The 27,856-nt window shown below is 59.3% G+C and overlaps 2 non-coding genes and 2 pseudogenes across 2 annotated transcripts; all 4 read left to right on the plus strand.

The window, feature by feature from the left end:
* The first annotated feature begins 3,190 nt into the window (after nucleotides 1-3,190).
* On the plus strand, nucleotides 3,191-3,344 carry LOC136670320 (5.8S ribosomal RNA). The gene has a single exon (XR_010795618.1). It is a non-coding gene; the product is annotated as a 5.8S ribosomal RNA (ribosomal RNA).
* Nucleotides 3,345-3,616: 272 nt separating this feature from the next.
* Nucleotides 3,617-8,008, plus strand: LOC136671116 (28S ribosomal RNA; annotated as a pseudogene).
* Nucleotides 8,009-25,592: 17,584 nt separating this feature from the next.
* Nucleotides 25,593-25,746, plus strand: LOC136670331 (5.8S ribosomal RNA). The gene has a single exon (XR_010795619.1). It is a non-coding gene; the product is annotated as a 5.8S ribosomal RNA (ribosomal RNA).
* Nucleotides 25,747-26,018: 272 nt separating this feature from the next.
* The window catches only part of LOC136671138 (28S ribosomal RNA), a 4,392-nt pseudogene continuing 2,554 nt past the window's right edge, over nucleotides 26,019-27,856 (plus strand).

Here is a 27,856-nt window from a genome sequence, read left to right on the forward strand (position 1 = left end):
TCGCGTTCGATCCTCTTCGCTGGTGTCCCCTGAGATCACTCTCACGGGCTCCATGCGCCCCCTCTCTTTCCCCGTCCGGGGTTTGAGATCCAAGGGGGGTCGGTCTGGTTGATCCTGCCAGTATTATATGCTTGTCTCAAAGATTAAGCCATGCAAGTCTAAGTACACACGGGTTTTGGTACAGTGAAACTGCGAATGGCTCATTAAATCAGTTATGGTTCCTTTGATCGCTCCACACGTTACTTGGTATAACTGTGGTAATTCCAGAGCTAATACATGCAAACGAAGCGTTGGAAGGGTTCTGGGGGTCGGCGTGAAATGCTCTCCCGGCCCCTGTCCCCCGGATACGTGCATTTATCAGAACCGAAAAACCCTCCCGGCTCCGGTCGGGTCGCTTTGGTGACTCTAGATAACCTCTGGCCGATCGTTAAGCCCTCCGGGGCGGCGACGTATCATTCGAGTGTCTGCCCTATCAACTTTCGACGGTAGGCTACGTGCCTACCGTGGTGACCACGGGTAACGGGGAATCTGGGTTCGATTCCGGAGAGGGAGCCTGAGAAACGGCTACCACTTCCAAGGAAGGCAGCAGGCGCGCAAATTACCCATTCCCGACACGGGGAGGTAGTGACGAAAAATATCGATGCGGGTCCTATGATCCTGTGGAGCGTAATCGAAATGAACTCAATCTATGTCCGTGAGTGATGACCCATTGGAGGGCAAGTCTGGTGCCAGCAGCCGCGGTAATTCCAGCTCCAATAGCGTATGCTAAAGTTGCTGCAGTTAAAAAGCTCGTAGTTGGATGTGGGGACAGGTCTCGGATCCCCTGTACTGTCCGGGATGGCGTGGGGAGCTCCTTCGGGGGTGACCCCCTGTCTCTGGGTGGATGTTGGGACCTGGTCCCTACCCGCCGGTGTCCTCTGCTCGCCGGCCGCGGAGAAGCCCTTAGCTGGGTACTTCACTGCGGTGCACGGTGGGTTGGAGGGTCCGGAGCGTTTACTTTGAATAAAGCAGAGTGCTCAAAGCAGGCCGACACGTGCCATGTCTGACTGAGCTAGGAATAATGGAATAGGGCCCTTCCGCGGGGCTTCGGGGTCTCTCCTTCGGGACGGCTGGTCGTTCCGGAGTGGGGCTCCGGGGCTTCCACGGTCCTATTTCGTGGGTTTTAAGGACCGAGGGCAATGATTAAGAGGGACGGCCGGGGGCATCCGTACCACACCGATAGAGGTGAAATTCGTTGACCGGTGTGGGACGAACGAAAGCGAAAGCATTTGCCAAGAATGTTTTCATTAATCAAGAACGAAAGTCGGGGGAGCGAAGACGATCAGATACCGTCGTAGTTCCGACCGTAAACTATGCCGACCCGCGATCCGGCGGCGTGAGGCTAGCGACCATGACCCGCCGGGCAGCGTGAGGGAAACCACGAGTCTTTGGGCTCTGGGGGGAGTACGGTTGCAAAGCTGAAACTTAAAGGAATTGACGGAAGGGCACCACCAGGAGTGGAGCTTGCGGCTTAATTTGACTCAACACGGGGAATCTCACCCGGCCCGGACACGGTAAGGATTGACAGATTGATGGCTCTTTCTTGATTCTGTGGGTGGTGGTGCATGGCCGTTGGGAGTTCGTGGAGCGATTCGTCTGGTTAACTCCGATAACGGACGAGACCCTGTGCCTTAAAAAGTTACACGGCCCTCCCTTGGGTCCCTGTGGGGGCTTGCGGCCCGAGGGGTTCGTCGGTCGGTGGCCGAACTTCTTAGAGCGATCCGGGGCAAGGCAAAGCCGTATGAGATTCGGGGCCATAACAGGTCTGTGATGCCCTTAGACGCCCGGGGCCGCACGTGAGTTACACTGGCTGGTTCAGCATGTGCATCCATCCTATGCCGAAAGGCCTGGGCAATCCTATGAACGCCTTCCCCGCTGGGGATAGGGGATTGTAACTTTTCCCCTTGAACGAGGAATTCCAAGTAGTCGCGGGTCACCAGCCCGCGTCGATTAAGTCCCTGCCCTTTGTACACACCGCCCGTCGCTACTACCGATTGGATGGCCTGGTGAGGTCCTCGGACCATCTCCGAGGTGCCCCTTTACCGGGGGGTTGCCTCGTTGAGGTGGGAAGTCGATCGAACCTGGGCATCTAGAGGGAGTAAAAGTCGTAACAAGGTTTCCGTAGGGGAACCTGCGGAAGGATCATTAACGGTGACCTGGCCACGGCCGGTTGTCGAGTCGGACTCGAGAGGCCAAACCTCCCCCGGCGGGTACCTTCAAGGTATGGACCGCAGAAGCCTCGTACCTTTCGTCGTCGGCCGACGTGAGTCTCTCCCCCTCCGGGTGGGTGGACGTAGCGAGCCGGCTTCGGAACTCGGGGTTATGCGAGGACCGCCTTAGGTGCATAGGTACCCCGGTCCGCCCCCCTCGTTCGCGGGGGGGAGAGTGGCGCCGGAGCCGCCCGCCGGGTCGTTAAACCAACCATTGATCGTTGAAGGCTTGATTGTGCGTGCGCGAGTCAAAGGGGCTTACTCACCCCCAGGGCGTTGGCCGGTGCTCGCCGGCCTCGGTGGGATCTCCCTGAACCCATCCCCCCGGCACAGGGGGTGGTGGTGGACGGGAGCGTACCGCCGGGCGAAACTCTTTCCCCTCACGGGGTTGGAGCGGAGCTTAAGAGCGCATGCAAATACCCCGATGTTGGCTTCGCAGAGACGGACCGTATAATAGTCTAAGGCCGGTGCGCGAGTTGAAGGGGCCTCACGAACCCCGGATGCGTTTAAACACCCGAAGGAGACGGCCGGTGCCCGCCGGTCCTGACTAGGTGGGATCTACCCAGCGCCTTCCCCTAAGCGGGGGACTTGGGAGCGTACCACCGGGCCTCGCTCATACCCTCCGGGGTGGAGAGCTTGGCTTTGAGCGCACGCCTGAATGCCTTAGACCGGGACCCGTAACGCAGCGAACCAAACCCTGGGCCTCGCCGGGAACGGTGGGGCCTAGACCCGGTCTCCTAAACCACGTAAGTCTCGGGCACCTACTCGGGCGATCGTCCCCCGGGCCGTAACTCCTCGGTCCGGTGGTGACGCCCAGGTTCAATGACCTTCCCCCCTCCACGGGGGGGAAGGCACCCGGCTTGAAATATTGTCAAACGTTGTCTCGTGTTCGAATGGCTTCCTTCGCCCGGCCTGTAACGGGCCGGGCACAAACCTCATACAACTCTTAGCGGTGGATCACTTGGCTCGTGCATCGATGAAGAACGCGGTAACCTGCGTTAAATAATGTGAATTGCAGAACACAGATCATCGATATTTCGAACGCACATGGCGGCCGCGGGGGTCCATCCCGCGGCCACGCCTGTCTGAGGGTCGGTTTACCCATCGATCGGTCTTCCTAGACCGCGGCTGGGAGTTCGCAGGGCCTCCACCTCGGACGGCCCTTCGTCTCCCTAAACCCAGACTCGGGCCTTAAACCCGACGTGTGGCGAGAGCTCCGGACGTAGGGAGAGCCATTAGGTCCGGGTCCAATCCGTCATAGTCTCTCCCCGCTGGGCTCTCCGCCGCCGTCGGAGAGTGGGTACCGTAACACGGCGAGCGGCCGGGGGGTTCGCGCCCCCCGCGCCCCGCAAAACAGTCTCGTAGTGCGACCTCAGATCAGACGAGACAACCCGCTGAACTTAAGCATATCAGTAAGCGGAGGAAAAGAAACTAACAAGGATTCCCCTAGTAGCGGCGAGCGAAGAGGGAAGAGCCCAGCGCTGAATCCCACTTTCCCCTGACCGGGGTGGGCCGGGAAATGTAGCGTACGGAAGTCCGTTTGGTCTCGGTGCGGACGCGGGACCAAGTTTTGCAAGGAAGTGTCTTCCGCAGATGGTGAAGGCCCGGTATTGTCCCGCATCCCGCCGGGTAGATCGGGCTTCCCGGAGTCGAGTTGCTTGTGAATGCAGCTCAAAGTGGGTGGTAAACTCCATCTAAGGCTAAATACCGGCACGAGACCGATAGCGAACAAAGTACCGTGAGGGAAAGTTGAAAGCAGTACTTTGAAGAGAGAGTTCAAGAGAGCGTGAAACCGTTGAGAGGTAAACGGTCGGGGGACCGAGAAGACCCCCCCGGGGGATTCAGCCGGGCGGACGGCCCGCGCTCGTGTGGTTCCGTGGCTCGGAGGCGAGTTCATCCGGGCGAGAGTGGGGGCGACCCCACTCCCTGCTCGGCCCTGAGCTTCGCCTCTCGACTTCGGGCCTCTCGGGCGTACGAAGGCTCGGCCCGTCAGGTGTACTTCCCCCCGCGTGGTGGGTGAGTCGCGACCGGCTCCGGTTAGGCTTGGAAGGGCCCGAGGGTGAAGGTAGGTCCGTCCGGAGAAGGGAGCCCCACGTGGCCCCCGGACACGGGCGTTCCGCTACAGCCCCTCGCTCCGACTTCGCCGATAACGCCGGGGCCGCGGAGTAATGTCCTTTCCGCGTTTTCCCCTCCTTCGGGATGGGGATGGGGCCCCCCCCTGATCGTTCGGACGAAAGCGGGCCGGTTGGGCTGTCCTCAGCCCCGGGCTAGGCCCGCTACGGCAATACGGGGGGTGATCCAGGCCCACAGCCAAAACGCCTAAGGTCAGCGGCTAAGTTCGGACCCCGACCGACCCGTCTTGAAACACGGACCAAGGAGTCTAACGCGTATGCGAGTCAAAGGGGCTTGAACCCCGGAGGCGCAACGAAGGTGAAGGCCGGCGCGCGTCGGCTGAGGTGGGATCTGATGCACCCCGTCAATGTTTGGGTTGACAGCGCACCACCGGCCTGCTCTCCACCGAGTGGAGAGTGGAGCAAGAGCATACGCGGTGGTACCCGAAAGATGGTGATCTATGCCTGGGCAGGGCGAAGCCAGGGGAAACCCTGCGTGGAGGCCCGTAGCGGTCCTGACGTTCAATTCGGTCGTCCGACCTGGGTATAGGGGCGAAAGACTTAACGAACCATCTAGTAGCTGGTTCCCTCCGAAGTTTCCCTCAGGATAGCTGGCACCAGACTCAGTTTTATCCGGTAAAGCAATGATCATAGGCTGCGGGGCCGAAATGGCCTCGTCCTACCCTCAAACTTTAAATGGGTAAGAGGCCCGGCTCGCAGGCTTGGAGCCGGGCATCGAATGATGGTGCCAAGTGGGCCACTTTTGGTAAGCAGAACTGGTGCTGCGGGATGAACCGAACGCGCGGGTTAAGGCGCCCGACGCGACGCTCATCAGACCCCAGGAAAGGTGTCGGTTGATATAGACAGCGGGGCGGTGGCCATGAAAGTCGGAATCCGCTAAGGAGTGTGTAACAACTCACCTGCCGAATCAACTGGCCCTGAAAATGGATGGCGCTGGAGCGTCGGGCCCATACCCGGCCGTCGCAGGTGTCACAATCCCTGATTTGAAACACGGACCGTATGCCGCGACGAGTAGGAGGGCCGCCGCGGTGGCGCTGAAGCCTCTGGCGTGAGCCTGGGTCGAGCCGCCGCGGGTGCAGATCTTGGTGGTAGTAGCAAATATTCAGATGGGATCTTTGAAGGCCGAAGTGGAGAAGGGTTCCACGCCGACAGCGCTTGGCCGTGGGTTAGTCGGTCCTAAGGGATAGGCGAACGCCGTTCGGAAACGCTGGGGCGATGGTCTCGTCTGCCCCCCGCTGACCGAAAGGGGATCGGGCCAATATCCCCGAACCTGGGATTGGGGAGATTGAGTGCCGAGAAGGCGCTCTCATAGCGGTAACGCAAACGAACCCGGAGACGTCGGTGGGAACCCCGGGGAGGATTCACTCTCCTTGCTAAAGAGCTGGAGCGCCCTGGAATGGGATTGTCCCGAGAAAGGGGCTCAACGCTCTGAAAGGCGCCGCATGCATCCGTGAGGCAGCCGGGACGTTCCCCATCGGCCCTTGAAAATCCGGGGGAGGTATAGTGAATTTCCCCCCAGGCCGTACCCATATCCGCATCAGGTCTCCAAGGTGAACAGCCTCTGGCGTGTTGGAACAATGTAGGTAAGGGAAGTCGGCAAAATAGATCCGTAACTTCGGGATAAGGATTGGCTCTAATGGCTGGGCTCGGTCGGGCCCTTTAGCTGAAGCGTAGGCCGAGGGCTGTTCTGGTTCTGGTTCGCCCTTGCCCTGAGGGTCATGCGGGGCAAAAGCGCACGGCGCCCGGGTTGACTCCTGCGTCTGTCGGTTAAAGTGCGTGGGTCGCAGCCGCGCGAGGCAGCCGGTGTTCCCTCCCGGTGGTGCTTAGGGGACTCGGTCGGTGCCGGGGGGAGGCGGTCGTGGATGGGACTCCGGCGGGGGTGCGTCCTTAGGGGACGAACCTCCGGTGCGTCTCGTCCTTCGGCCCTTCCTTCCCGAAGTCGGCCGGGCTCCGAGGCCCATCGGCGGGTCCCGGCCACGCTCGCGAGCGCGGCCTTCCGTACTCCCGTTCGGACGTGGGGGGGGGAAGACTCTGGAGTTGTGTGCGGATGCGTCGCCGGCCGTAGGGGCTTGGGAGGACCGGACCGGAGCAGTGTGACTGGAGACGGGCGTGACGAGCCGAGGCCTCGTGGATCTATCGGGTGTGAGTCTCGCCTCGGAGGGGTGGCAGCTCCGAGGTGGTTCTCTCGACCGGCACCCAACAGCCGAATTAGAACTGCTGCGGACCAGGGGAATCCGACTGTTTAATAAAAACACAGCATTGTGAAGGCTCTCGGACGGTTTTGACACAATGTGATTCCTGCCCAGTGCTCTGAATGTCAAAGTGAAGAAATTCACCCAAGCACGGGTAAACGGCGGGGGTAACTATGACCCTCTTAAGGTAACGAAATGCCTCGTCATCTAATTAGTGACCTGCATGAATGGATTAACGAGATTCCCACTGTCCCTACCTACTATCTAGCGAAACCACAGCCAAGGGAACGGGCTTGGCAGAATCAGCGGGGAAAGAAGACCCTGTTGAGCTTGACTCTAGTCTGTCATTGAGAGGCTGCATAGGAGGTGTAGAATAAGTGGGAAGCCCGCCGAAGGCCAGCACCCGAGGCGGGCTGTCCGTGAAATACCACTACTCTTACCGTTACCTCTCTAACCCGGTGAAGGTGTCGGTGGGAACCCTTTCCTTGCTGGGGGTTCCTTGTTCCAAGGTGCTAAGCCCTGGGTGGGTCGCTTGGCAGTGAGTCCGGTTACACTCATGTTGCGGGCCTCCGTGCCCGGGGCGAGTCCCTCCGGGGACAGTGACAGGTGGGGAGTTTGACTGGGGCGGTACACCTGTCAAAGCGTAACGCAGGTGTCCTAAGGCGGGCTCAGGGAAGGACAGAAACCTCCCGTAGAGCATAAGGGCAAAAGCCGGCTTGATCCTGATTTTCAGTATGAATACGGACCGTGAAAGCGGGGCCTAACGATCCTTCCGTCTGCTTTTTGGGTTTTAAGCGGGAGGTGTCAGAAAAGTTACCACAGGGATAACTGGCTTGTGGCGGCCAAGCGTTCATAGCGACGTCGCCGTTTGATTCTTCGATGTCGGCTCTTCCTATCATTGCGAAGCAGAATTCGCAAAGCGTTGGATTGTTCACCCACTAACAGGGAACGTGAGCTGGGTTTAGACCGTCGTGAGACAGGTTAGCTTTACCCTACTGATGTTGACCGTTGCTCCGATAGTAATCCAGCCCAGTACGAGAGGAACCGCAGGTTCGGATACATGGTACTCGCGCTTGGCTGTGCAGCCACTGGTGCAAGGCTATCATCCGAGGGCTTACGACTGAACGCCTCTAAGTCGGAATCCCGCCTAGAAGGAGCGATACATCCGCGCCCAGCATCGGTGAGCTTGGTCTTGGATAGCCGGGGTGGGAGGTGCTTTCCTCCCCACCGCCGGTGACGAGAGCCGCATGACACTGGAACCGGACCGGGGCTAATGAACGCCTCGGTCCACCTCCCTCGTCAAAGCAAATGTCTCTTGATCCGGGTGTGAAATGACTCGTAAACGACCTGATTCGGAGTGCGGGTGTCGTAAGTGGCAGAGCGGGTGCATATACCGCGATCCATTGAAAGTCATCCCGTCCACTCAAACATTTGTCGGGGGGAAGGCGAAAGCAAACCCCCGGCCCTCCGGAGCGGTCCAGGTCTGGTTCTCTGGGGCGCGGGCCCCGGAGACTCCGTACACCGGTTAGAGGGAGCCGGTGGCGGGCATAGGGGAGGTGGGTACTCCCCTGTGAAATCCTGGATGACGGTTTTAGGTCTCGTAGTGGGCGAAAATCGGACTTAGTGCAATTTCCGAAACTCTGGTTCTCTGGGGGCGCGGGCCCCGAGAGTCCGTACACCGGTTAGAGGGAGCCGGTGGCGGGCATAGGGAGGCAGGTCGCTCCCTTGAATGGTCCTGGATGTCTGGACTTAGTGCAATTTCTGAAACTCTGGTTCTCTGGGGGCGCGGGCCCCGAGAGTCCGTACACCGGTTAGAGGGAGCCGGTGGCGGGCATAGGGAGGCAGGTCGCTCCCTTGAATGGTCCTGGATGTCTGGACTTAGTGCAATTTCTGAAACTCTGGTTCTCTGGGGGCGCGGGCCCCGAGAGTCCGTACACCGGTTAGAGGGAGCCGGTGGCGGGCATAGGGAGGCAGGTCGCTCCCTTGAATGGTCCTGGATGTCTGGACTTAGTGCAATTTCTGAAACTCTGGTTCTCTGGGGGCGCGGGCCCCGAGAGTCCGTACACCGGTTAGAGGAAGCCGGTGGCGGGCATAGGGAGGCAGGTCGCTCCCTTGAATGGTCCTGGATGTCAGCAATTTCTTAAGAAGGGCGCCCTCTTGTGGTCCCATGGCCGAAGTACATGCTCCGAGCCCGGGTATGGCAGTGGGCGGAATGAGACTTAGAGGAATGTTGACGGAGCCATGAGGGGCCCCCCCTGGAGGTCCCATGGCCGAGAAAAGTGCTCCGAGCCCGGGGTGATAGAGAACCGTGAACGCCGCGGTTAAAGACCTCGGGTATGGCAGTGGGCGGAATGAGACTTAAAGGAATATTGACGGAGCCAAGAGGGGCCTCCCCTGGAGGTCCCATGGCCGAGAAAATTGCCCCGAGCCCGGGGTGATAGAGAACCGTAAAGCGCGCGGGTTTGGGGCTCGGGTCTTCCAGTGGGCGGAGTGAGACTTAAAGGAATATTGACGGAGCCATGAAGGGCCCCCCCTGGAGGTCCCATGGCCGAGAAAAGTGCTCCGAGCCCGGGGTGATAGAGAACCGTAAAGCGCGCGGGTTTGGGGCTCGGGTCTTCCAGTGGGCGGAGTGAGACTTAAAGGAATATTGACGGAGCCATGAAGGGCCCCCCCTGGAGGTCCCATGGCCGAGAAAAGTGCTCCGAGCCCGGGGTGATAGAGAACCGTAAAGCGCGCGGGTTTGGGGCTCGGGTCTTCCAGTGGGCGGAGTGAGACTTAAAGGAATATTGACGGAGCCATGAAGGGCCCCCCCTGGAGGTCCCATGGCCGAGAAAAGTGCCCCGAGCCCGGGGAGATAGAGAACCGTAAAGCGCGCGGGTTTGGGGCTCGGGTCTTCCAGTGGGCGGAGTGAGACTTAAAGGAATATTGACGGAGCCATGAAGGGCCCCCCCTGGAGGTCCCATGGCCGAGAAAAGTGCTCCGAGCCCGGGGTGATAGAGAACCGTAAAGCGCGCGGGTTTGGGGCTCGGGTCTTCCAGTGGGCGGAATGAGACTTAAAGGAATATTGACGGAGCCAAGAGGGGCCTCCCCTGGAGGTCCCGTGGCCGAGAAAAGTGCCCCGAGCCCGGGGAGATAGAGAACCGTAAAGCGCGCGGGTTTGGGGCTCGGGTCTTCCAGTGGGCGGAGTGAGACTTAGAGAAATGATGACGGAGCTAAGAGGGGCCCCCCCTGGAGGTCCCATGGCCGAGAAAAGTGCTCCGAGCCCGGGGTGATAGAGAACCGTAAAGCGCGCGGGTTTGGGGCTCGGGTCTTCCAGTGGGCGGAATGAGACTTAAAGGAATATTGACGGAGCCAAGAGGGGCCTCCCCTGGAGGTCCCGTGGCCGAGAAAAGTGCCCCGAGCCCGGGGAGATAGAGAACCGTAAAGCGCGCGGGTTTGGGGCTCGGGTCTTCCAGTGGGCGGAGTGAGACTTAGAGAAATGATGACGGAGCTAAGAGGGGCCCCCCCTGGAGGTCCCATGGCCGAGAAAAGTGCTCCGAGCCCGGGGAGATAGAGAACCGTAAAGCGCGCGGGTTTGGGGCTCAGGTCTTCCAGTGGGCGGAGTGAGACTTAGAGAAATGATGACGGAGCTAAGAGGGGCCCCCCCTGGAGGTCCCATGGCCGAGAAAAGTGCTCCGAGCCCGGGGAGATAGAGAACCGTAAAGCGCGCGGGTTTGGGGCTCAGGTCTTCCAGTGGGCGGAGTGAGACTTAGAGAAATGATGACGGAGCTAAGAGGGGCCCCCCCTGGAGGTCCCATGGCCGAGAAAAGTGCTCCGAGCCCGGGGAGATAGAGAACCGTAAAGCGCGCGGGTTTGAGGCTCAGGTCTTCCAGTGGGCGCTCGTTCCAGCGGCGCGGGCTGAATGGTTTAGTCCGAGGAGGAGTGCTTAAGTGTGGGCCGGATAGGTTCGAGAGGTGCGCTGGGTTGGTGGAGGTCCAGCCCCGGAGGTTTGGAGCGGGCGATGGAGCTAGCGAGGCCGAGTCGGGTGAGCCTGGGCCGGGCATGGGCGTTGGCGGCGATGGGGGTCTTCTCCCCGGAGGTTTGGAGCGGGCGATGGAGCTAGCGAGGCCGAGTCGGGTGAGCCTGGGCCGGGCATGGGTGTTGGCAGCGACGGGGGTGTCTTCCCCGGAGGTAAGTACCGTGGGGGGCAAGCGTGAGATATTCCAGGCCGGGAAAAGTGAGCTAAATTCGGCAAAGCGTTGTTAAAAAGGGGGTTCGGTTGATTTTTTTGTTAAATCTAAACGAACAAAGGGTGCGAGGCGTGAAAATTGCATTCAGCCGTGATTTTTTGGCAAAGTGCTAACCCTAGTGGTCTCCCAGTGGGACGTTTTAAAGTAGGACTTAGAAAAATTTCTGACCCTCTTCGCCCTAGGTAGCAAGCCCAAAACGGAGCACCTCGGAGTGGTAAAAATTCAGAGGGCATGGGGGTTTCCAGTGCGGTGCCGTCAGGACATTAGGGTTCCTTTAGAAAAGACGAAAGTTTGGGTACACCGTATGTAACTATGACAAGCCCAAGGCTCTGGTTCGCCTGTGGGCATGAATATAGTGAGATTTCCGCGTTATCTCACTGGAGGTGACCCCGGAACGGTTCAAAACCTAAGTCGAGACTTCCATGGAACCCCGATGATGGGAGTTTGAAGCCCGAGGAGTGACGCCCTCTGGGCTAAGGTTGCTGGTAGGTTCGGCCCCCCTCTCTGGAGGTCTAAATGACTTCCATGGACCCCGGTGATGCGAATTTGATGCCCGAGGAGTGACTCACCTCTGGGCTAAGGGTGGTGGTATGCCCAGCCCCCCCTCTGGAGGTCTCGAATGACTTCCATGGACCCCGGTGAAGCGTATTTCATGCCCGATGAGGAGCACACCTCTGGGCTAAGGGTGGTGGTATGCTCAGCCCCCCCTCTGGAGGTCTAAACTGACTTCCATGGACCCCGGTGATGCGAATTTGATGCCCGAGGAGTGACTCACCTCTGGGCTAAGGGTGGTGGTATGCCCGGCCCCCCCTCTGGAGGTCTCGAATGACTTCCATGGACCCCGGTGAAGCGTATTTCATGCCCGATGAGGAGCACACCTCTGGGCTAAGGGTGGTGGTATGCTCAGCCCCCCCTCTGGAGGTCTAAACTGACTTCCATGGACCCCGGTGATGCGAATTTGATGCCCGAGGAGTGACTCACCTCTGGGCTAAGGGTGGTGGTATGCCCGGCCCCCCCTCTGGAGGTCTCGAATGACTTCCATGGACCCCGGTGAAGCGTATTTCATGCCCGATGAGGAGCACACCTCTGGGCTAAGGGTGGTGGTATGCTCAGCCCCCCCTCTGGAGGTCTAAACTGACTTCCATGGACCCCGGTGATGCGAATTTCATGCCCGAGGAGTGATGCCCTCTGGGCTAAGGGTGGTGGTAAGCCCGGCCCCCCCTCTCTGGAGGTCTAGATTGACTTCCATGGACCCCGGTTAAGCGTATTTCATGCCCGAGGAGTGACGCCCTCTGGGCTAAGGGTGGTGGTATGCCCGGCCCCCCCTCTGGAGGTCTCCAAAACCTAAGTCGAGACTTCCATGGACCCCGGTGTAGCGTATTTCATGCCCGAGGAGTGACGCCCTCTGGGCTTAGGGTGGTGGTAAGCCCGGCCCCACTCTCTGGAGGTCTAAACTGACTTCCATGGACCCCGGTTATCCGAATTTTATGCCCGAGGAGTGACGCCCTCTGGGCTTAGGGTGGTGGTAAGCCCGGCCCCACTCTCTGGAGGTCTAAACTGACTTCCATGGACCCCGGTTGTCCGAATTTCATGCCCGAGGAGTGACGCCCTCTGGGCTTAGGGTGGTGGTAAGCCCGGCCCCACTCTCTGGAGGTCTAAACTGACTTCCATGGACCCCGGTTATCCGAATTTCATGCCCGAGGAGTGATGAACCTCTGGGCTAAGGGTGGTGGTAAGTGCAGCCCCCCCTCTGGAGGTTTCCAAAACCTAAGTCGAGACTTCCATGGACCCCGGTGATGCGAATTTCAAGCCCGAGGAGTGGTGCCCTCTGGGCTAAGGGTGGTGGTAAGCCCGGCCCCCCCTCTCTGGAGGTCTAAAAGGACTTCCATGGACCCCGGTATAGCGTATTTCATGCCCGAGGAGTGACGCCCTCTGGGCTTAGGGTGGTGGTAAGTGCAGCCCCCCCTCTGGAGGTTTCCAAAACCTAAGTCGAGACTTCCATGGACCCCGGTGATGCGAATTTCAAGCCCGAGGAGTGGTGCCCTCTGGGCTAAGGGTGGTGGTAAGCCCGGCCCCCCCTCTCTGGAGGTCTAAAAGGACTTCCATGGACCCCGGTATAGCGTATTTCATGCCCGAGGAGTGACGCCCTCTGGGCTTAGGGTGGTGGTAAGTGCAGCCCCCCCTCTGGAGGTTTCCAAAACCTAAGTCGAGACTTCCATGGACCCCGGTGATGCGAATTTCAAGCCCGAGGAGTGGTGCCCTCTGGGCTAAGGGTGGTGGTAAGCCCGGCCCCCCCTCTCTGGAGGTCTAAACTGACTTCCATGGACCCCGGTGTAGCGTATTTCATGCCCGAGGAGTGACGCCCTCTGGGCTTAGGGTGGTGGTAAGCCCGGCCCCCCCTCTCTGGAGGTCAAAATTGACTTCCATGGACCCCGGTTATCCGAATTTCATGCCCGAGGAGTGATGAACCTCTGGGCTAAGGGTGGTGGTAAGTGCAGCCCCCCCTCTGGAGGTTTCCAAAACCTAAGTCGAGACTTCCATGGACCCCGGTGATGCGAATTTCAAGCCCGAGGAGTGGTGCCCTCTGGGCTAAGGGTGGTGGTAAGCCCGGCCCCCCCTCTCTGGAGGTCTAAAAGGACTTCCATGGACCCCGGTATAGCGTATTTCATGCCCGAGGAGTGACGCCCTCTGGGCTTAGGGTGGTGGTAAGTGCAGCCCCCCCTCTGGAGGTTTCCAAAACCTAAGTCGAGACTTCCATGGACCCCGGTGATGCGAATTTCAAGCCCGAGGAGTGGTGCCCTCTGGGCTAAGGGTGGTGGTAAGCCCGGCCCCCCCTCTCTGGAGGTCTAAACTGACTTCCATGGACCCCGGTGTAGCGTATTTCATGCCCGAGGAGTGACGCCCTCTGGGCTTAGGGTGGTGGTAAGCCCGGCCCCCCCTCTCTGGAGGTCAAAATTGACTTCCATGGACCCCGGTTATCCGAATTTTATGCCCGAGGAGTGACGCCCTCTGGGCTAAGGGTGGTGGTAAGTCCGGCCCCCACCCTCTGGATGCGTTCAAAACCTAAGTCGAGACTTCCATGGACCCCGGTGATGCGAAGTGACATGCCCGAAGAGTGGTGCCTTCTGGGCTAAGGTTGTGATAAGCCCGGTCTCTCCTCTGGAGGTCTGTGGTTTTAAAGTGAATATTTTCTAAGTCCCTCACCTGAGATTTTAAGAGAATCAGGACCCTCCTCAAGCCTCGTAGCGAGTCCGAGGGAGGTTCATCGTTGTCGGCTATGCGAAAGGGGTTCAGACGCCTCTAATCCTGTGGGCATATGGTTTCTCAGCCTGGTGCCGTCGGGATATTAGGGAGGCATTAAATCAGACGTAAGTTTGGGTAACAGCGATGCGAAACGCTATGCCCAAAGGAGTGGCTTCCCGATGGGCTTGAAATAATGGGAATGTCCGCTCTGCTTCCCTGGATGTGTTCAAAACCTAAGTCGAGACATCCGTAGACCCCGTTGATGCGAATTCCATGCCCGAGGAGTGACGCCCTCTGGGCTTAAGGGTGGTGGTAAGACCGGCCCCACTCTCTGGAGGTCTAAACTGACTTCCATGGACCCCGGTGATGCGAATTTCATGCCCGAGGAGTGGTGCCCTCTGGGCTAAGAGTGGTGGTAAGACCGGCCCCACTCTCTGGATGTCTAAAATGACTTCCATGGACCCCGGTGATTCGAATTTCAAGCCCGAGGAGGTGCACACCTCCGGGCTAAGGGGATGGTTTGGGTGGCCTCCCCTCTGGATGTGTTCAAAACCTAAGTTGAGACATCCATGGACCCCGGTTATCCGAATTTCATGCCCGAGGAGTGACGCCCTCTGGGCTAAGAGTGGTGGTAAGACCGGCCCCACTCTCTGGAGGTCTAAAATGACTTCCATGGACCCCGGTGATGCGAATACACAAGCCCGAGGAGTGGCACACCTCTGGGCTAAGGGGATGGTTTGGGTTGCCTCCCCTCTGGAGGTCTAAAATGACTTCCATGGACCCCGTTGATGCGAATACACAAGCCCGAGGACTGGCACACCTCTGGGCTAAGGGGATGGTTTGGGTTGCCTCCCCTCTGGAGGTCAAAAATGACTTCCATGGACCCCGTTGATGCGAATACACAAGCCCGAGGACTGGCACACCTCTGGGCTAAGGGGATGGTTTGGGTTGCCTCCCCTCTGGAGGTCAAAAATGACTTCCATGGACCCCGTTGATGCGAATACACAAGCCCGAGGACTGGCACACCTCTGGGCTAAGGGGATGGTTTGGGTTGCCTCCCCTCTGGAGGTCAAAAATGACTTCCATGGACCCCGTTGATGCGAATACACAAGCCCGAGGACTGGCACACCTCTGGGCTAAGGGGATGGTTTGGGTTGCCTCCCCTCTGGAGGTCAAAAATGACTTCCATGGACCCCGTTGATGCGAATACACAAGCCCGAGGACTGGCACACCTCTGGGCTAAGGGGATGGTTTGGGTTGCCTCCCCTCTGGAGGTCTAAAATGACTTCCATGGACCCCGGTGATGCGTATTTAAAGCCCGAGGACTGGCACACCTCTGGGCTAAGGGGATGGTTTGGGTTGCCTCCCCTCTGGAGGTCTAAAAATGACTTCCATAGACCCCGGCGAAGCGAATTTAAAGCCCGAGGACTGGCACCCCTCTGGGCTAAGGGGATGGTTAGGGTGGCCTCCCCTCTGGATGTCTAAAATGACTTCCATGGACCCCGGTGATGCGAATACACAAGCCCGAGGAGTGGCACACCTCTGGGCTAAGGGGATGGTTTGGGTTGCCTCCCCTCTGGAGGTCTAAAAATGACTTCCATAGACCCCGGCGAAGCGAATTTAAAGCCCGAGGACTGGCACCCCTCTGGGCTAAGGGTGGTGGTTAATCCGGCCCCCCCTTCTGGATGTGTTCAAAACCTAAGTCGAGACATCCATGGACCCCGGTGATGCGAAGTGACATGCCCGAGGAGTGGCGCCCTCTGGGCTAAGGTTGTGATAAGCCCGGTCTCTCCTCTGGAGGTCTGTGGTTTTAAAGTGAAAATTTTCTAAGTCCCTCACCTGAGATTTTAAGAAAATCAGGACCCTCCTCAAGCCTCGTAGCGAGTCCGAGGGAGGTTCATCGTTGTCAGCTATGCGAACGAGGTTCCAATGCCTCAAATCCTGTGGGCATATGGTTTCTCAGCCTGGTGCCGTCGGGATATTAGGGAGGCATTAAATCAGACGTAAGTTTGGGTAACAGCGATGCGAAACGCTATGCCCAAAAGAGTGGCTTCCCGATGGGCTTGAAATAATGGGAATGTCCGCTCTGCTTCCCTGGATGTGTTCAAAACCTAAGTCGAGACATCCGTAGACCCCGTTGATGCGAATACCGAAGCCCGAGGACTGGCACACCTCTGGGCTAGGGTGGGGATAAGATATGCCCCCACCCTCTGGAGGTTTTCAAAACCTAAGTCGAGACCTCCATAGACCCCGGTGATGCGAATACCGAAGCCCGAGGACTGGCACCCCTCTGGGCTAGGGTGGGGATAAGATATGCCCCCACCCTCTGGAGGTTTTCAAAACCTAAGTCGAGACCTCCATAGACCCCGGTGATGCGAATACCGAAGCCCGAGGACTGGCACCCCTCTGGGCTAGGGTGGTGGTTAATCCGGCCCCCCCTCTGGAGGTTTTCAAAACCTAAGTTGAGACCTCCGTAGACCCCGGTGATGCGAATACCGAAGCCCGAGGACTGGCACCCCTCTGGGCTAGGGTGGTGGTTAATCCGGCCCCCCCTCTGGAGGTTTTCAAAACCTAAGTTGAGACCTCCGTAGACCCCGGTGATGCGAATACCGAAGCCCGAGGACTGGCACACCTCTGGGCTAGGGTGGTGGTTAATCCGGCCCCCCCTCTGGAGGTTTTCAAAACCTAAGTTGAGACCTCCGTAGACCCCGGTGATGCGAATACCGAAGCCCGAGGACTGGCACACCTCTGGGCTAAGGGGTTGGTATGCTCGGCCTCCCCTCTGGAAGTCTAAAAATAATTAGAAATATTTCTAAGTTCGACAACGAGCACTGGCAGAACTGGACCAAAGACTTCCATACACCCCGGTGATGCGAAGTTTCAAGCCCGAGGAGTGGCACACCTCTGGGCTAAGGGGATGGTTTGGGTTGCCTCCCCTCTGGAGGTCTAAAAATGACTTCCATGGACCCCGTTGATGCGAATACACAAGCCCGAGGACTGGCACACCTCTGGGCTAAGGGGATGGTTTGGGTTGCCTCCCCTCTGGAGGTCTAAAAATGACTTCCATGGACCCCGTTGATGCGAATACACAAGCCCGAGGAGTGGCACACCTCTGGGCTAAGGGGATGGTTTGGGTTGCCTCCCCTCTGGATGTCTAAAATGACTTCCATGGACCCCGTTGATGCGAATACACAAGCCCGAGGACTGGGACACCCTCTGGGCTTAAGGTGGAGGTAAGCCCGGCCTCCCCTCTTTATTAAAAAAAAACTCTAAGTCCCAACGGCAAATGCCAGAGCTTTAAGCCGAAACTCAAGAGAGTTCGATCGGTATAACTGACTTGACTATCTGCCCTTAGCCCCCGATGGTTCATTCTATATATGCCCGGAGAAGTGGCTGGTTTCCGGGGCCAAAAAAGCCAAATGGTCTCCTATATTCATGCGACGGGTGCCTAAAGGTAAGTTTACCGCCCCCAGTGAACTGCCTAAGGTCCATAGGCCTCCGACCACTGCTCCCTTAGCGGGGCGGTGGAACGGGCCGCCCGCCGACAAAGTTAACTGTTAAACCCATTTAATTTCAATGACCTTTAGTTCCAACTCCCTCCCTGGGGGGGATTGGTTCTATATATGCCCGGAGAAGTGGCTGGTTTCCGGGGCCAAAAAAGCCAAATGGTCTCCTATATTCATGCGACGGGTGCCTAAAGGTAAGTTTACCCACCCCGGTGAACTGCCTAAGGTCCATAGGCCTCCGACCACTGCTCCCTTAGCGGGGCGGTGGAACGGGCCGCCCGCCGACAAAGTTAACTGTTAAACCCATTTAATTTCAATGACCTTTAGTTCCAACTCCCTCCCTGGGGGGGATTGGTTCTATATATGCCCGGAGAAGTGGCTGGTTTCCGGGGCCAAAAAAGCCAAATGGTCTCCTATATTCATGCGACGGGTGCCTAAAGGTAAGTTTACCCACCCCGGTGAACTGCCTAAGGTCCATAGGCCTCCGACCACTGCTCCCTTAGCGGGGCGGTGGAACGGGCCGCCCGCCGACAAAGTTAACTGTTAAACCCATTTAATTTCAATGACCTTTAGTTCCAACTCCCTCCCTGGGGGGGATTGGTTCTATATATGCCCGGAGAAGTGGCTGGTTTCCGGGGCCAAAAAAGCCAAATGGTCTCCTATATTCATGCGACGGGTGCCTAAAGGTAAGTTTACCCACCCCGGTGAACTGCCTAAGGTCCATAGGCCTCCGACCACTGCTCCCTTAGCGGGGCGGTGGAACGGGCCGCCCGCCGACTAAGTTAACCCATAACCACTGATCGTTTAAGTCTTAAGGCCGGTCGGACCTCGTAAAAAGTCTCCCTCTGGGAGGATCACCCAATCTCCACCCCCCCTCCATCTCCAAACCGAAGCAAGTACCACACGGGAACACTCTGTTTGGGGATTCAGAAATAAATGTATTTATTTCGCAGTAAAACATATCAAAGCCACGGGGGTGCAGAAACACGGAGTGAATCCCGGCTGGGTTGCGCTTTGAAGAGGGTCCGGTTCAGGCCGTTTCGAGGGCGGAAAGACGGTTCTCACGAGCCCGCATCACATCGGCCGCAGAGAGGCCGGCTCGGTAGAAGGCCCGGGCAGTGATGTTGGAGTGGCACATGCTTGTCGTCACTCGATCTCTATCTTCGGCCGGCAGAGTCGAAACCTGAAACAGAGGTGCGAGGTGTCAGAAGTAGGAAGGCCGGGGTTAAGAGCCCACATAAGTCGGATTAAGTTCAACACTCACTTGGTTCGAAACAGCCGTGCGGATCAGGTTGAAGGCCACCGCGCCTCCGAGGCCCGCATCCGTCCACGCGATCCGAAGCAGTGAGTTTGGCTTGCGCAGCTGGTTCCCCCTGTCCAAGAACACGAACCCGTCCCGGGCCCCGTGTAAGTCGCTGAGTGCGGTCAACCAGGCCAGCTCTGTGGCAGACAACCCGATCGGAGCGTCCCCGAACGAGGCGTTGGTCTTGTGTTCACGAACATAAACCACGAAGCCGGTGCCATCCGTGGTGCTGGCTTGCCTCAACTCTCCAACCGTCAGGTTGAGAAACACAACCGACCGGTGACCGGTTAAGACAGACAAAAGGCCGAGCAGGTACCCCTGGAGCATCCGTAGCGTCGACCGGCGGGCGGTGTCCCCCGTCCGGGCCGCGTCTATGAGCTCTGGGATTCGGGTCTTAGCGTGGCTTAGGAAGACCCTGAAATCCGAAGGTTGCGGCAAGCGACTCAGCTTCGCTCTCTTCACGCGCTGGCGATGGCCCAGAATCGTGCGTGCGATGTCCCGATGAGCCTTGGCGAAGGTCAGCTTCAGCCTCTGGAGCTCTTCGGGGCTGACCCCGGCGGTCTCTGGGTCGAAGGCAGCGACGTGGGAGACGAACGCCTTGGCGCTGTGCAGGTAACACTTAACGGTTGTCGAAGCGTAACCCAGTTTCTGAAGGCTCTGTACCCAAGTGGGAACGTTCGTGTGATGGACGAAAGACAGGTCTGTGAATTGGCAGCCGGGCGGGGCGCAGTGAAGCAGGAACCGAATAACGTGGCCCCGTCGCTGGCGAGAGTTCTCGATGTCCTTCGGTGACGCGTCGACCCGCAGGTAGAACTTCTGAAAGTCGTCTACCGAACGGCTGACGTAGGTGTCCCGAAACCGATGCGGGATCACGAGCTGCCTCCCCCGGGAGGTTCGCCGTGCCCGCTCGGTCTCTGAATCCGTGTCCGAGGTGGATTCGGCAGGGGAAGACTCGCTCGGTTGGTAGTCGCTGTCGACCGGCTCCGGCGTGGCTTGGCCCGTAGTGGCTTGGCCCGGGGAGGCTTGGTCCGGCGAGGCTGGGTCCGGCGAAGCTGGGTCCGGCGTGTTGGGTCCCGGCGTGCTTGGGCCCGGCGTGCTTGGGCCCGGCATGGCTGGGTCCGGCATGCTGGGGCCCGGCGTGCTGGGGCCCGGCGAGGCTGGATTCGGGGAACAGGATACCGAGGGCGGTGGAGGGTTCCGCGGCTTAGACTGTTGATAGCGACGCAGAAGGTGGATGGTGCGAAGGCGTCGAGCGGCAGAGAGAGCGATCCGAAGGGCGAGGCCTTTGAGGGAATGCGCCGAGCCCAGGTGATCCGCCGGCGAAGAGAGAGACGGCAGGCCGCAGAGAGGGCAGTCGAGCTGGGACGAATTCTCCCCACTTTGGTCCAGTCCCCGGAGAAAGTCAATGTCGGCAGATCCAAGGCGGTGGAAGGTGGTATAATGGGAAGTCAGATCCGTAATGGCTTGCTCGCAGAGCGGGCAAGCATCAGGCGTGGTTGGCTCCGGCGTGCTTGGGTCCGGTGAGCTTGGGTACAGCATGGTTGGGTCCGGCGTGCTTGGGTCCGGCGTGCTTGGGTCCGGCGTGTTCGGGTCCGGCGTGTTCGGGTCCGGCGTGTTCGGTCCCGGCGTGCTCGGTCCCGGCGTGCTCGGTCCCGGCGTGTTCGGTCCCGGCGCGCTCGGTCCCGGCGTGCTTGGTCCCGGCGGCGAGGCTGGATTCGGGGAACGGGATCCCGAGGGCGGTGGAGGGTTCCGCGGCTTAGACTGTTGATAGCGACGCAGAAAGTGGAGGGTGCGAAGGCGTCGAGCGGCAGAGAGAGCGATCCGAAGGGCGAGGCCTTTGAGGGAATGCGCCGAGCCCAGGTGATCTGCCGGCGAAGAGAGAGACGGCAGGCCGCAGAGAGGGCAGTCGAGCTGTGATGAATTCTCCCCGCTTCGGTCCAGTTCTCGGAGGAAGGCTGCGTCGTCCGGTCCGAGTCTGTGGAAGATGGTAAAGTGGAAAGTCAGATCCGTAGCAATGGCTTGTTCGCAAAGCGGGCAGCTATCCATGGTGAGAGACTGACGGCTCCGAGTGAAGGCGACCCCTTATATAGCCCCCGGTTCGTGCATAATTAGGGGTTATGGGCGTTGATCGCTCCCGTTCGCGTTCGACGTTCGCCCATCTTGGGTGTATGAACCAATGAGAACCAAGACCGATAGCGTATTACTGCCAAAATTAGTCCCGGTTTCCGAGCCAGGTGCCGGGCAGAGCGATGGGGAGTGGTCCCCAAGGTCCGTGGGGCCTACCACTGTCATAAATCCGAGTGGCTTCCACTCGGTCCGCCTCGACCGGGTACCTTTAAGGTCAAGTCCCAACCCCGGATCTCGTATCACGGTGGTATTGGGACTGCCTGTGGGTCTATAGGCCACCGACCATCTGCCCACTTGTGGGGCGGGTGGAACGGGCCGCCCCGTCGATTGTTATAAGCCCGTTGTGTCCACCCCGATGATTCGTTCGATGTATGCCTGGGAAGGTAAAACATTCCTGGGCATGGGGGGTCGAGCGTATGAGGGGTTTCCCCCGTCCCGAAAGAGAGAGTTTTCCGACCGATGATTCGTTCGATATGCCTGCCCGGGGAGGGTCAACTTCCCTGGGCACCGGGGGGTCGAACGTATGAGGATTGTCCCCCTTTTTAAACCCATAAATTTGCCCGTGCGCGAGTCGACGGGGCCGCGTAACCCCCCGAGGCGTTGGCCGGCGGTCATCCGCCGGTCCGTGGGATCTCCCGACCTTTCCCCTCCTTTGAGCGGGACGTGGGAGCGCACCACCGGGCCCCCGGCTGGAAACGGCCGGAGGCAAAGAGCGCATTAGAGGTGACACGGATCGGTCTTCCACAGACCGCGGCTGGAAGTTCGCAGGGTCGGCCTACGGGATCCGACCCTTCGTCTTCTTAAACGCAGACTTCCGTAGGCTCCGGGGGGCGAAACCGTAAACCTTTGCCGACCTCCTCGCACTGCGAGGGGGCCAGGATTTGCGGCTTGTCCGCGTATCGGTCCTACCAAGGACCGCGGCTGGAAGTTCGGTGGTGAGCCCTCGACCTTACGAGATTGAGGGCAAAACCCTTCGTCTTCTGAACATCAGACGGCTCCGGTGGTGGCGTACCGTAAAAACCTATGCCGACTTCCTCGCGCTTTGAGGGGGCCAGGATTCTCTTCCATTCTCTTCCCTTAACGGCTGTCCTTCACGGCCGTTCGAGCTCGGTATACGCGGAGCACCAGGGGCAGGCTTCTAAGCCTAAATACAGTGCTTAGAGCGATCCTCCCCACCTTGTGCTCCCAGCCTCCATGGCTCGTGGATGCCCGTAAGAGGCATGTCCGCTTGTCCAGAACGGTTCCGAGGGGGACTTAGTCGGCCGGTCGATCCAACAGTAGGTCCGTTCAACGTCCGCGTCGGTGGTGCCTTAGGGTCGGGATCCGTTTGAGGGAAGGACCCGGCCCCTAGCCTGCACCGTCCGGGCGAGAATCATACGTTTTCCAAGTTGCCAAGTCGATTGCAGACCCCCACAGCGGGGTCGCGTTCGATCCTCTTCGCTGGTGTCCCCTGAGATCACTCTCACGGGCTCCATGCGCCCCCTCTCTTTCCCCGTCCGGGGTTTGAGATCCAAGGGGGGTCGGTCTGGTTGATCCTGCCAGTATTATATGCTTGTCTCAAAGATTAAGCCATGCAAGTCTAAGTACACACGGGTTTTGGTACAGTGAAACTGCGAATGGCTCATTAAATCAGTTATGGTTCCTTTGATCGCTCCACACGTTACTTGGTATAACTGTGGTAATTCCAGAGCTAATACATGCAAACGAAGCGTTGGAAGGGTTCTGGGGGTCGGCGTGAAATGCTCTCCCGGCCCCTGTCCCCCGGATACGTGCATTTATCAGAACCGAAAAACCCTCCCGGCTCCGGTCGGGTCGCTTTGGTGACTCTAGATAACCTCTGGCCGATCGTTAAGCCCTCCGGGGCGGCGACGTATCATTCGAGTGTCTGCCCTATCAACTTTCGACGGTAGGCTACGTGCCTACCGTGGTGACCACGGGTAACGGGGAATCTGGGTTCGATTCCGGAGAGGGAGCCTGAGAAACGGCTACCACTTCCAAGGAAGGCAGCAGGCGCGCAAATTACCCATTCCCGACACGGGGAGGTAGTGACGAAAAATATCGATGCGGGTCCTATGATCCTGTGGAGCGTAATCGAAATGAACTCAATCTATGTCCGTGAGTGATGACCCATTGGAGGGCAAGTCTGGTGCCAGCAGCCGCGGTAATTCCAGCTCCAATAGCGTATGCTAAAGTTGCTGCAGTTAAAAAGCTCGTAGTTGGATGTGGGGACAGGTCTCGGATCCCCTGTACTGTCCGGGATGGCGTGGGGAGCTCCTTCGGGGGTGACCCCCTGTCTCTGGGTGGATGTTGGGACCTGGTCCCTACCCGCCGGTGTCCTCTGCTCGCCGGCCGCGGAGAAGCCCTTAGCTGGGTACTTCACTGCGGTGCACGGTGGGTTGGAGGGTCCGGAGCGTTTACTTTGAATAAAGCAGAGTGCTCAAAGCAGGCCGACACGTGCCATGTCTGACTGAGCTAGGAATAATGGAATAGGGCCCTTCCGCGGGGCTTCGGGGTCTCTCCTTCGGGACGGCTGGTCGTTCCGGAGTGGGGCTCCGGGGCTTCCACGGTCCTATTTCGTGGGTTTTAAGGACCGAGGGCAATGATTAAGAGGGACGGCCGGGGGCATCCGTACCACACCGATAGAGGTGAAATTCGTTGACCGGTGTGGGACGAACGAAAGCGAAAGCATTTGCCAAGAATGTTTTCATTAATCAAGAACGAAAGTCGGGGGAGCGAAGACGATCAGATACCGTCGTAGTTCCGACCGTAAACTATGCCGACCCGCGATCCGGCGGCGTGAGGCTAGCGACCATGACCCGCCGGGCAGCGTGAGGGAAACCACGAGTCTTTGGGCTCTGGGGGGAGTACGGTTGCAAAGCTGAAACTTAAAGGAATTGACGGAAGGGCACCACCAGGAGTGGAGCTTGCGGCTTAATTTGACTCAACACGGGGAATCTCACCCGGCCCGGACACGGTAAGGATTGACAGATTGATGGCTCTTTCTTGATTCTGTGGGTGGTGGTGCATGGCCGTTGGGAGTTCGTGGAGCGATTCGTCTGGTTAACTCCGATAACGGACGAGACCCTGTGCCTTAAAAAGTTACACGGCCCTCCCTTGGGTCCCTGTGGGGGCTTGCGGCCCGAGGGGTTCGTCGGTCGGTGGCCGAACTTCTTAGAGCGATCCGGGGCAAGGCAAAGCCGTATGAGATTCGGGGCCATAACAGGTCTGTGATGCCCTTAGACGCCCGGGGCCGCACGTGAGTTACACTGGCTGGTTCAGCATGTGCATCCATCCTATGCCGAAAGGCCTGGGCAATCCTATGAACGCCTTCCCCGCTGGGGATAGGGGATTGTAACTTTTCCCCTTGAACGAGGAATTCCAAGTAGTCGCGGGTCACCAGCCCGCGTCGATTAAGTCCCTGCCCTTTGTACACACCGCCCGTCGCTACTACCGATTGGATGGCCTGGTGAGGTCCTCGGACCATCTCCGAGGTGCCCCTTTACCGGGGGGTTGCCTCGTTGAGGTGGGAAGTCGATCGAACCTGGGCATCTAGAGGGAGTAAAAGTCGTAACAAGGTTTCCGTAGGGGAACCTGCGGAAGGATCATTAACGGTGACCTGGCCACGGCCGGTTGTCGAGTCGGACTCGAGAGGCCAAACCTCCCCCGGCGGGTACCTTCAAGGTATGGACCGCAGAAGCCTCGTACCTTTCGTCGTCGGCCGACGTGAGTCTCTCCCCCTCCGGGTGGGTGGACGTAGCGAGCCGGCTTCGGAACTCGGGGTTATGCGAGGACCGCCTTAGGTGCATAGGTACCCCGGTCCGCCCCCCTCGTTCGCGGGGGGGAGAGTGGCGCCGGAGCCGCCCGCCGGGTCGTTAAACCAACCATTGATCGTTGAAGGCTTGATTGTGCGTGCGCGAGTCAAAGGGGCTTACTCACCCCCAGGGCGTTGGCCGGTGCTCGCCGGCCTCGGTGGGATCTCCCTGAACCCATCCCCCCGGCACAGGGGGTGGTGGTGGACGGGAGCGTACCGCCGGGCGAAACTCTTTCCCCTCACGGGGTTGGAGCGGAGCTTAAGAGCGCATGCAAATACCCCGATGTTGGCTTCGCAGAGACGGACCGTATAATAGTCTAAGGCCGGTGCGCGAGTTGAAGGGGCCTCACGAACCCCGGATGCGTTTAAACACCCGAAGGAGACGGCCGGTGCCCGCCGGTCCTGACTAGGTGGGATCTACCCAGCGCCTTCCCCTAAGCGGGGGACTTGGGAGCGTACCACCGGGCCTCGCTCATACCCTCCGGGGTGGAGAGCTTGGCTTTGAGCGCACGCCTGAATGCCTTAGACCGGGACCCGTAACGCAGCGAACCAAACCCTGGGCCTCGCCGGGAACGGTGGGGCCTAGACCCGGTCTCCTAAACCACGTAAGTCTCGGGCACCTACTCGGGCGATCGTCCCCCGGGCCGTAACTCCTCGGTCCGGTGGTGACGCCCAGGTTCAATGACCTTCCCCCCTCCACGGGGGGGAAGGCACCCGGCTTGAAATATTGTCAAACGTTGTCTCGTGTTCGAATGGCTTCCTTCGCCCGGCCTGTAACGGGCCGGGCACAAACCTCATACAACTCTTAGCGGTGGATCACTTGGCTCGTGCATCGATGAAGAACGCGGTAACCTGCGTTAAATAATGTGAATTGCAGAACACAGATCATCGATATTTCGAACGCACATGGCGGCCGCGGGGGTCCATCCCGCGGCCACGCCTGTCTGAGGGTCGGTTTACCCATCGATCGGTCTTCCTAGACCGCGGCTGGGAGTTCGCAGGGCCTCCACCTCGGACGGCCCTTCGTCTCCCTAAACCCAGACTCGGGCCTTAAACCCGACGTGTGGCGAGAGCTCCGGACGTAGGGAGAGCCATTAGGTCCGGGTCCAATCCGTCATAGTCTCTCCCCGCTGGGCTCTCCGCCGCCGTCGGAGAGTGGGTACCGTAACACGGCGAGCGGCCGGGGGGTTCGCGCCCCCCGCGCCCCGCAAAACAGTCTCGTAGTGCGACCTCAGATCAGACGAGACAACCCGCTGAACTTAAGCATATCAGTAAGCGGAGGAAAAGAAACTAACAAGGATTCCCCTAGTAGCGGCGAGCGAAGAGGGAAGAGCCCAGCGCTGAATCCCACTTTCCCCTGACCGGGGTGGGCCGGGAAATGTAGCGTACGGAAGTCCGTTTGGTCTCGGTGCGGACGCGGGACCAAGTTTTGCAAGGAAGTGTCTTCCGCAGATGGTGAAGGCCCGGTATTGTCCCGCATCCCGCCGGGTAGATCGGGCTTCCCGGAGTCGAGTTGCTTGTGAATGCAGCTCAAAGTGGGTGGTAAACTCCATCTAAGGCTAAATACCGGCACGAGACCGATAGCGAACAAAGTACCGTGAGGGAAAGTTGAAAGCAGTACTTTGAAGAGAGAGTTCAAGAGAGCGTGAAACCGTTGAGAGGTAAACGGTCGGGGGACCGAGAAGACCCCCCCGGGGGATTCAGCCGGGCGGACGGCCCGCGCTCGTGTGGTTCCGTGGCTCGGAGGCGAGTTCATCCGGGCGAGAGTGGGGGCGACCCCACTCCCTGCTCGGCCCTGAGCTTCGCCTCTCGACTTCGGGCCTCTCGGGCGTACGAAGGCTCGGCCCGTCAGGTGTACTTCCCCCCGCGTGGTGGGTGAGTCGCGACCGGCTCCGGTTAGGCTTGGAAGGGCCCGAGGGTGAAGGTAGGTCCGTCCGGAGAAGGGAGCCCCACGTGGCCCCCGGACACGGGCGTTCCGCTACAGCCCCTCGCTCCGACTTCGCCGATAACGCCGGGGCCGCGGAGTAATGTCCTTTCCGCGTTTTCCCCTCCTTCGGGATGGGGATGGGGCCCCCCCCTGATCGTTCGGACGAAAGCGGGCCGGTTGGGCTGTCCTCAGCCCCGGGCTAGGCCCGCTACGGCAATACGGGGGGTGATCCAGGCCCACAGCCAAAACGCCTAAGGTCAGCGGCTAAGTTCGGACCCCGACCGACCCGTCTTGAAACACGGACCAAGGAGTCTAACGCGTATGCGAGTCAAAGGGGCTTGAACCCCGGAGGCGCAACGAAGGTGAAGGCCGGCGCGCGTCGGCTGAGGTGGGATCTGATGCACCCCGTCAATGTTTGGGTTGACAGCGCACCACCGGCCTGCTCTCCACCGAGTGGAGAGTGGAGCAAGAGCATACGCGGTGGTACCCGAAAGATGGTGATCTATGCCTGGGCAGGGCGAAGCCAGGGGAAACCCTGCGTGGAGGCCCGTAGCGGTCCTGACGTTCAATTCGGTCGTCCGACCTGGGTATAGGGGCGAAAGACTTAACGAACCATCTAGTAGCTGGTTCCCTCCGAAGTTTCCCTCAGGATAGCTGGCACCAGACTCAGTTTTATCCGGTAAAGCAATGATCATAGGCTGCGGGGCCGAAATGGCCTCGTCCTACCCTCAAACTTTAAATGGGTAAGAGGCCCGGCTCGCAGGCTTGGAGCCGGGCATCGAATGATGGTGCCAAGTGGGCCACTTTTGGTAAGCAGAACTGGTGCTGCGGGATGAACCGAACGCGCGGGTTAAGGCGCCCGACGCGACGCTCATCAGACCCCAGGAAAGGTGTCGGTTGATATAGACAGCGGGGCGGTGGCCATGAAAGTCGGAATCCGCTAAGGAGTGTGTAACAACTCACCTGCCGAATCAACTGGCCCTGAAAATGGATGGCGCTGGAGCGTCGGGCCCATACCCGGCCGTCGCAGGTGTCACAATCCCTGATTTGAAACACGGACCGTATGCCGCGACGAGTAGGAGGGCCGCCGCGGTGGCGCTGAAGCCTCTGGCGTGAGCCTGGGTCGAGCCGCCGCGG

Source organism: Hoplias malabaricus, chromosome 1 (genome assembly GCF_029633855.1).
Source record: "Hoplias malabaricus isolate fHopMal1 chromosome 1, fHopMal1.hap1, whole genome shotgun sequence".
Lineage (NCBI taxonomy): Eukaryota > Metazoa > Chordata > Actinopteri > Characiformes > Erythrinidae > Hoplias > Hoplias malabaricus.